The sequence below is a fragment of the Gadus morhua genome, chromosome 6 (assembly GCF_902167405.1).
Source record: "Gadus morhua chromosome 6, gadMor3.0, whole genome shotgun sequence".
NCBI classification, from domain to species: domain Eukaryota; kingdom Metazoa; phylum Chordata; class Actinopteri; order Gadiformes; family Gadidae; genus Gadus; species Gadus morhua.
Window position 1 is genome coordinate 21,732,408 of NC_044053.1, and position 10,636 is coordinate 21,743,043.

The following is a 10,636-nucleotide window of genomic DNA, read 5'->3' on the forward strand; positions in this document are numbered from 1 at the left end:
ACAAAAATCCGTAGACTGGTTGGTTAAGTTATAACATGATTGTTTTTTTTGATATTATTATTATTATTGTTTTGGGAAGAAACTAGGGTTGTGTTTATTTTTAGTTATGTTTATGATCACCATGCATGCTCCGTTGCTTAGGGCAGAGTAGCGCATAACTATTGAACGGATCTGGTTTAACTGAGTTGTTCATCTAATAATAAAGATCCCAATGAGGAAAACACACTGCATTTGTATTTTCATTTCATTTTAAATATATATATATTTTATTTTTATGTAAAATATTAACGATTAATCGACTAATTGATCGTTAATTCTCCCGACGATCGACTAAGACTTAATCGAATGGCCATCCCTAGCGTGCATATCGGATGCTTATGGCTGTACTCCTGCAAGATCTTCTGCAAGATGGACCACAGACTGATGCTGCAATCACAGAATATCTTGACAAGGCACGTGAACACCCTACAGGCAGGCTTTGGGTGGACTGCCTGATTCGTCCCACCTCCATCGCACTTAAATTCCTTCGTGCAGAGAGACAGGGAGACTTACTCCTACAGCAGCACTGTCTCGGGCAGATGATCCCGTACTTCTTTGCTGCTGGGCACCATAATTATGGGCGGTATATCACTTGATACCTAAGGATGGCAGAACCTTCCACACGACGCCAAGGAGGACCTCTGAGCAGGGGCTCACGTAGGACACCATTATGATGGTGGAACTGCTGTACCTGCTGACCAGTTTGGTGAGCAGACCTACTTTAAACAAGGGAAAGGACAAGGTGGACTGGAAGGCATCTCAACCAATGAAGTGCAAGTTGCAGTGTGGATCAATTCCCATCCCATTTGCTCCAACCTTTCCCAGACAGTGGAAGAAATGTATGTAAATCAGGACATTCCAGAAAATTCAGAGGAGGAGGAAAATGGAAATGTGAATGGAAATGTGAAGCAGAGTAGATGGAAACATAAGGAGGAAGGTGAGAGAAGACAAGGAATTGATCGAGGAGATCGCAATAAAATCATGTAGAAGTTCCAGCAACATTCTCATCCGTTAAAAGAGAACCAGCAAATTCTTTACAAAATCGTGAATGGACAAGTGGCACCAGACTCGGTGAACGTGCAGAATGCTCTTCACATTGGTGAACAGCAGAGCAAAGATTTTGCAGATTCTCTTCTTGAAGGCTTCCATAGCCCCATTGGTAAGAGAATCACAACCATGGAGTTGATGAAGAAAGCTTTGACTGTGAAAGGAAAGCCTAACTACGACATGGAAGCCCTCTCTGCTCGACTCTTAGGCCCCGTCCACACAAAGCCGATTTCTTGGCGAAACCGCAAAGGTCTTGTACGGTTCGGCCTTCCGTCCACACGAAGCCGGCGAATCCGCTGACCGAAACCGTAAACTTCTGAAACCACCCTCGGAGGTGGTTTAAAATCTACCCGGTTTCGTTTTAGATTAGTGTGGACGCCTTAAACCGACTGAAACCGTAAACCATGACGTCATCGCCCCACCCCTCGACCCTTTAGCCAATGTCTCAGAACTCGCAACAACAAAGATGATGGCGGACTACAGGCTTGTAATCGTTCGGCAGCAGATCATGCCCCTTGTTGGGTTGCTAAGCCATTATTTATTGAGACTGTTGACTGACTATTCCGGTTTCGCCCGTTTCGGCTTCGTGTGGACGGGGCCTTAGTCGTGGGGCAGCAGCGTGGCATAGAGTTGAAAGATGTTTTTGATAGACCGAATATTCGGCCACCTAAAATGTTCGGCCGAAAATGACCCAAAACATAATTTTCGGGTTTGGCCGAAGGAGTAGAAAGGCCGAAAAAAATAAACCGATTATTTTATTTTTTATTTAAAAAAATAAAATAAAAAATAAAAATGTTTTACTCATTTATGGAATGTTAGAAAACGTTCGGTATTAAATAAATATTTTGTATCAAATTTGGAATTGATTTTTTTTATTGAAAAGCAAGACAAAAAAGTTTATAAAGGACATTTAATTGTTTGATTTATGCAATGGTGAAAAATTAAAGCAAAATCAATGAAAAACAGCAAAAGCCAAATTCGGTATTCGGTTTCGGCTTTTGGCCGACTGTTTCAGTAAATTCGGTTTCGGATTCGGCCAAGAATTTTCATTCCGGTGCATCCCTAGTTTTTGATCATGAGCTCAGTCGAGTTCCACCATCACTCATTCATGAATTTGGTTGCCTGAGGAAGGGTGACAAGTCTGTCCTTGTCAAAAGATTGGGAGTACCTGTTGAAAATGCTCCACTTCCCAATTAGGGCTTGGACAACGCGTCGACGTAATCGATGACGTCGACGCATAAATTACGTTGACGCGAAAAATGCGCGTCGATTCGAAAAACCCAAAACAAAGATGGCGGCGCCGGAGCGTAGTAGCAATGCGAGTGGCTCCTCAGACTTTCATAAGTGCAAGGCGCGTTCCTCTAAAGTAAGGGAATTCTTTAATGTAAAAGGAAACGATTCCGTGAAATGTCGTCTTTGCAAAATGGAGATGGCTTTCCATTCTAGAACCACGGCAATGCACCAGCACCTGTAGAGGGGCCACCCGGGAGCAGCTGCAGATGACCAAGCACCGTAGAATTCTAAGAATGCATTACTTTGCACTTTTATTTTGGAATTTAAAGGCAATAAACATGCACTGCAATGTTAAGGAGTTCATGTGTTTTTCATTCAGATATGTAAATCAACATGTATAAATTGCAATTAGTCAATTAATGGGGAGATAATCGATAATCGAATCTAAATCGAATCGGACTGAAAAAATGAATCGTTAGATTAATTGATGCATCGAAAAAATAATCGCTAGATTAATCGTTTAAAAAATAATCGTTTATCCCAGCCCTATTCCCAATGTTGTTCTAGTTGATGGAAGTCAGTTGCTCCATCACATTGTCTGGCCAGTGGCAGGTACGATTAAGGACATTGCCTCAAGCATCAATTCACGCCTCTCCAATGCCTATACTGCAGCTGGAGTTAATGAGACCCCCGTCATCTTTGACCGGTACAATGATGAATCCACTGCTATGGATCATGAGAGGAGAAAGCGAGGAGGAATTGGTGCAATTGATTATAAGCTGACAGTCAACACACCCCTTCCTTGTCGAGAAGCTGTGATGAAGAGCACATCAACTAAGACCCAGTTATCGCGCCTTCTGTGCACATTTGATCTCACCACTAATAACATCTTATTTGTGCACCACAGAGACTGCATTGTGAAGCATGAGGAGGCTGACATCACCCTCATAAGCTACATGCTGCAAGCAGCTGTAGCAGGGGCTCCGACAAGGGCGTCAGTTTGTTTTTAGAAGTGGTGGGGACAATAACCATAAGCTTGAGTGTGGTTTGAAAACTGCTGGGTACCCTTATGTAAGCTATTCATCCATTCAACGCTGCATTACAATATGCTCTACAGTGTATTGTCAGGTAAAAGTGTCAGGTGAAAATCCTATTCGAACAATAAAAGTTGAAAACCACAGTTTGTGTTTTGGCTTGTTTTGCAAAACAGCGTTGGAAACAGGGCCGGCCCTGACCAATTTGGCGCCCTAGGCAAGATTTTTGCTGGCGCCCCCTACCCCTTTAGATCGCACAGTAAATTCGACTACCAATGTTCATAAACTCAGAGAAGCTACAAAGCTTTGTCTTTGAGACTCTTTGATTTTAGATAGAAAATTAAACACACGAAACGTATTACAAACCAAGTAACAAGCAATGAATCATAAATACAATATGGTAGACGTTAGGCGTTAGAACTTTTAATAATTAAACACTTGTGCTCTTGCAAAACAAGTGACAATGAATCACTCATACAATAAGGTATGCACAAAATACTGCAAAGAAATGCATGATGTTTACTAAAGGCATTCATAAGCAAAATAATAGATAGAGTTCAGATTCAAATTATTGTAAATACAATTAAATGTAGTATGGTTTATCTAGTTTGGTTCTAACCAGAGATTAAACAAGCACTCAACTGAAGTGTAAAAAAAAATCCAATTATGTATTAGGGCTGTGCAGAGGTAGACGGGACAGCAGCACCTGATGCTGTGTCACTGTAGCCTGGTTCTACCAGACTCTCGTACTTCACTTCATTTCATTTCATTTGTACAGAGAGTCTGGACCTAATCAATTGACAAACGTTAACTCACTTGAGGCGGGTGTCTGTTGACATTTAAAATGATTGGATCTGCCCAGTGCCACTCTGGATCTGCCATAACCAATCGCTAACGTTTGGTTGTGACGTATGTCATGCGCCGGGAATCACGCGCAGGTTGTACACAAACCAAACATTTTCGTCTGCACGAAAATGTCCGTCAACGACAGCTGCAAGTTTTGTTCGTCGAATTTAATTTATCAGGGAAAAATTGCACATTGTAAATCAACTACCGACCTACAACAACAAATCAAACTGGCGTACGACTTTATCGTCATTGTTCTCAGACACGCCCTCTGTTCGCTGATTGGTGGCCGCTGTGGCGGCACCAGAAAACCAAATTACATACAGCAGGTCCAGACCTAGTACTGAAGGGAAATTCAAATTGAGCGGAAGTTCTTAGGCGGGCGGAGCCAGGCTAGTGTCACTGGGGGTGGTACTGAAATATTTTAAAAGTGCATCTGAAGAGAGAAGAGAAGTATATGTGACGACTGCATGTTACATTTTAATAAAAAAAACAGATGCTTGGTGTGCTATACATGAGACTAATATAGACTAATAATGAAAATGTGATGAGATTCATTCAACTTTATTGTCATTGCAATGCAATTCAGTCTAACCACAGTGCAAAAACCAGTAAAGTGCAGTGAATGAATATATATGTATATATAGCCTATGAATGATATGTGAAAGCTAAGGTATGAAATATTAACAGTAATACACTTTAACTGCACTTTAACACTGATGTAAACGTCCCTAATGAATTTAAGGTGGAGTAATATTAACACACGTCGACTCAGCTATTTATTGATCATTAAACAATGTTGCTATCGTCCGAAGTAAGCTAGCAAGCTAACACTCTGCTCCAATAACGGTAACTACGATGCGTTCAACTATTAATTTCATGCACTTCGTCACATTGACATTACTGTACCTCTACCTTTTTCACGTTTTTCCTCCTCTTCTTTCCTTCTTTTCCTTCCTTGGGCGCCGGATGGCTTCAGTCTTTTGGACATAATTCCGATACAGTGTCATTAATCTTTTTCTTCGTCTGGGGTCACGGTCCGGTCAGATTCAGGCAGCTGGCCTCTTGACCCCGCCCCCCTCACAGAGGCCAGGTACAGAGCAATGAGCCAGGCAGGCACCCAGAAAAAAGGCTTCTCCATTATTTATTAGTCTTTGCTATGACTTTATGTTGCTGTGGGCTTAAATAATATTTCGAAAAAATAGTAGTAATGGCACTGGTAAAAAAAAGTAGTATTTATATATATATATAATTATTTATTTTTTTCTTCCCCCCCCCCCCCCCCCCCCCCGTTTTCGGCGCCCCCGCAGATGACGGCGCCCCTAGCATTTGCCTATACTGCCTACGCCCAGGGCCGGCTCTGGTTGGAAACACCAGGGTATTGGCTCGGGATATGTAATACTAATACACACAGGACAAAGTGGTATAGTGGCAATTTAACAGTTATCTTGACATCAACTAAGTTTACCAGACCAACAATGCCAGACTGTAAAGAGGGTACGAAACGAAACCAGGTACTGAGCATCAGCGTTTTGAAGACGAGCAAGGGCTGCTTATAGCATATATGCTGCATTAAAAAAAGAAAAAAAAAACAAGCGCCCAGAGGAGAATTGCATTTGCCAAATCCTGACCACCAGTAAACACTCGCGAAGGACCAATGTAGACTTCAAGGTATGGCCACACCAACCGCGTTAAGGCCTAAATACACCGGCGCCAAAGCAGCGCGTCAAAAAGTCGGCCCCCATTATTCCGGATGTACTAGCCCACACCGGCGCCGACTAGCTGCGCGGCAGCGTTCCGCGCCGCGCCGCCCAACTAGTCTTCGAGCCAATGTTCTATTCCCTAGCATCGCCGCCCCTGAAAAAGCGCTTTATAAAAGCTGGTTTATACATCCCGGGTCCCGTAGGCACCTCCATATCTACACAACTCCAAAAAGGACATTGCCTGGCGAGCCATAGCTCTGGAGATTGGCTCTTCCGGTGAGAGATCAACAATGGTGGACTAAGTACCCAAACCATTAACCATAATGGGAAATAGACGAAATCAAGTCACATATAATCACACCATGTAGGTAGAAACCAGATTACTTGTAATATATATTTTTTTATTTAAGGCAAGGCAACTTCATTTATATAGCACTTTTAATACATGAAGCAGACTCAAAGTGCTTCACATAGAAATACAATAAATATACAATACAATAAAATAGATAGGCTAAGTAAAATAAAACACAGGCAAAGTTCAAAAATGTATTAATTAATCATGTATTAACTGTCTCTCTGGGTTTAAGGAAAAATCACATTAAGTGTCTCGAGCACTCAAATAAAATAGACTGGCCACTGAGTCCAGCACAGCAATAACATCACTGTATTTATTCCGAGGGATAAAATATATGTGTATATATATATATAAATATATATGCAAAAGAGTATGCAAATGTCATCATGGCTAGGTTACACCATACGGTTCTGCCATTGCACACTTCCTATTGGTGAATTGAAATATTGGCGGTGCCTCTCTGCACGGAGCTCCTGGACCAGATTGTGGTATACCCCCTGTTCTTGTCTCCGTTCATTGATGGGGTGCACCCAAACCCTTCGTCTTCTCCTTGCCCGCCTACGGCGCAGCAGAAGAAGGGCAGCCACCCTCTGTCTGGCAACAATTGTTCTGTTGAAATAAAAAAAACTCAATCAAATGTGAAATAACTTTCGTGTTAAATTATAATGGATAACTACTGGCTGCATACATGTAAATGTGTGGCTCTGTTGAGCCGCTATATAGATGGATAGATAGATAGCTACTTTATTGGTCACAATGGGGACCAATAAAGCCATCCAGTAGCTCAATACAATAAATACACACAATAACAATTGGCCTTAAAAGGTGACTGCACTATATACTAAAAAGGCTTAATTCTCTCCACCCTCACCAACTGCCTCACCGACATAAAAACCTGGATGAACCACAACTTCCTCAAACTCAACAGCAATAAAACTGAAATTATAATCTTTGGCCCAAAATCCACACTCCCCACCTCCCAGAACTACTCACTCTGCATTGATGGTCACTCTGTCACTCCCTCCGCCCTGGTCAGAAACCTTGGCATCTACATGGACCCTGCACTCTCCTTCAACTCACACATAAACCACGTCACTAAAATATCCTTCTTCCACCTCCGGAACATAGCACGCCTTCGACCCACTCTCTCCTTCTCAGCTGCTGAAACACTAATTCATGCCTTCATCACCTCCAGACTCGACTACTGCAATAGCATCCTGTATGGTCTCCCCTCCACTGTTCTTCAAAAACTGCAATATGTTCAAAACTCCGCTGCTAGACTGCTCACCCACACTCCCTCCAGAGAACACATCACGCCCGTCCTACGTCAACTTCATTGGCTTCCAGTAAAACAACGCATACATTTCAAGATCCTCCTCACCACCTACAAAGCCCTAAACAACCTTGCCCCCTCATATACCTGACAGATCTCCTCCAACGCCCCATTGACCCACACCGAACACGCTCCACTGTTGCCAACACCCTCATCCCAATCACCAGGACCAAATACCGCACCATAGGGGACAGAGCCTTTGCCATTGCCGCCCCTACCCTCTGGAACTCGATCCCCCTGGCCATCCGTAACTCTGATTCACTGCAGTCTTTCAAAAGTCATCTCAAAACACATCTCTTCAACATCACTTACAACACCTGACAAAAATCTTTTCACCCTCTCTCTTTCTCATTGTCCTATCTTTCTCTGTATTGTTGTTTTTGGAGTATTTGTATGTATGCATGTATGTACTGTACTGTTCATTTGTATCCTTTTTGTTTTGTGTTTTTTGTAAAGCGTCTTTGGGTACCGAGAAAAGCGCCATATAAAACCTATGTATTATTATTATTATTATTAATAGAAGTTGCTGCACTTGTTGAGATTGTTGATGCAGTAGATGAATAATTGCAAAATATAAAATAAATAAGATGACAGTAAATAAAACGATAAAGTGCCCTACAAACTAAGTTGATCTGATGCTTGAAAACATACTTTCACTGCGCAGATTATACATTTTTCAAATTATTCAGCCAAAAAGATGGACAATAAATAAACTACGCTACAATAGGCTACTCACCCATTGCGTTCCTTCTCTTTGCTGCGGTTGATTGACAGGTGACTTCCTGCTTTTATACTGCAGCGCGGCCGTCGCGCCGCCTCCTGTTGGTGCTAGGGGCGGCTTTTGACGCGCGTAAAATGTGCGCCGCTGCGGCGCCGGTGTATTTAGGCCTTTACTCGCGTTAGGGGCGTCGAAAATCTGCATTTTTGCATCGGGAACCATTGGTATAGGTGCGTAGACGCGTTAGGTGCCGTGTCCACCAAAATCCTTTTTAAAAGGCGGAGCGCCTGTCTGCAATGCATTCTCTATGGCAGGACGCGCTTGCAGCGCGCCTTTTAAAAAGCCGCCCGGGGCGGTTAAACGCTCCGTGCGCCTCGCGCTTTTAGACGTGCGCCCCAGTTGAAAACAGTTTTGAAGAAAAGCGCCCCACGTCATCTGCGCTTTTTTCGAACGACCAATCAAAATCGAGGAGGAGGCAAGGCCAAAAGTATCAACAGAACACAAACTGAAAACAAACTGAAACATGTCGGACGAAAGTTTAATAACAGCTGTGAGTGAGTGTCCGGTCCTGTACGACCTCACGTTAAAGGTGGTATTCCCCGTACTGCCTCCTGCCACGATTAATGCTGTGGACCCACACTCTCCTCCGGGCAACCACGACAGGCGCAGGGGATCGTCCGCAACCTCCGCTGCCACGGCAAGAAGCGCTAAATCTTGCGTTCATTTTCTAATAAAATTGTAGGAGCAACCAGAGAGGACGTTCAGGTGTCAGATGCCAGATGATGGAGCCAACAGATAGAAGCTGTATATCTATGGATACAAGCGATGATGCGTATTAATGACGTAAACGAAAAACGCTCCGTGCGCCTTTTTTGAGTGGCGCGCACAAACGCGTTGAAAGCAGTACACGGAGCGCTCCGCCTTTTAAAAAGGCTTTTGGTGGACACGGGCCCTTACACGCGTTGAAGCGTCGCGTTAAGGTACGGCCACACCAACCGCGTTACTCGCGTTTGGGGCGTCGAAAATCGGCATTTTTGCATTGGGAACCATTGGTATAGGCGCGTAGACGCGTTACATGCGTTGAAGCGTTGCGTTAGGGGCGTTAGACGCGGCAGACGCACGTACTTACGCACGTAAACGCAGTAACGCGCCCAACGCACCAACGCCCGGAGTTCAAAAGATTGAACTTTCAACGCTCCAACGCGTGACGCTTGGCCGCGATAGCGAATCAGCGTGGAGCTTGACCCGACGTCACTGGCAGAGAGTAGTGACGCTTGCACAGAAGCATACGGCCGACATCTTTCTTTATTCTGGGTGGAAATACAGTAACATAGTTACGCCATTAAATGCGTTTATGTAAACATTTTTAGCGGGAAATGTGCATTTTACTTTCATAATGTTCGCTCGGCGAATGTGATGGATGTTTGGTTTGATAGTTATGACGAAGAGGGAACGCTCCATTCACTTGCATGGACAGCGTCTCTGGTTGCTAAGCAACCTCAATGTCTTGGCGGACTATATCGCACCTGATCGGGGCCTGCCTGTAATTCAGACAACACATTGATCCGACGTCTCAATGGTCCGAAATATTTCCCATTAGATCGACATGCCACTATGCCGACGGTTCAATGTTCCAAAAACGGAACCCATTGGTCCGTTTGTCCGACTTTTCAAAAAGGAGGCGCATTAGGCCGACGGCCGAATAGGCCTACATATAAAGAGTTTTTTTTTGTTTTTCACTCACCGTTTGACTTCTTTACGGGAAAAGTAGTCCTTGTTTAACGTGCACTTCATAAATTCACCTCTTGTGACTGTTCAAGCCCACAGCAATAGTCTGGATTGGTGAAGTGCACTGCTGGAACTTAGCCTACATCGTCTTTTATTTTTGGTTTCATAATCACACATGTGGAATTGCCTCCTTTTTGAAAAGTCGGACAAACGGACCTTCGGACCAATGGGTTCCGTTTTCGGAACATTGAACCGTCGGCATAGTGGCATGGGAAATATTTCGGACCAATGAGACGTCGGAATTACGGCATGGCACCTGCTGATCAAGACTACGAATGCTGGATACACACCAGACACACCATGTGAAGTTATTTAACCCGATTATTGTTATTTATATCCAAGATTATTTATCTAACCCGATCTAAACTCTATCATGCACCCAAACACGGCGGCGTTTGGGTTTCCTACCTCGGACTCCAGCGCAGCCACGGCCGACATCTTTCTTTATTCTGGGTGGAAATAGTTACATAGTTACGCCATTAAATGCGTTTATGGAAACATTTTTAGCGAGAAATGTGCATTTTACTTTCATAATGTTCG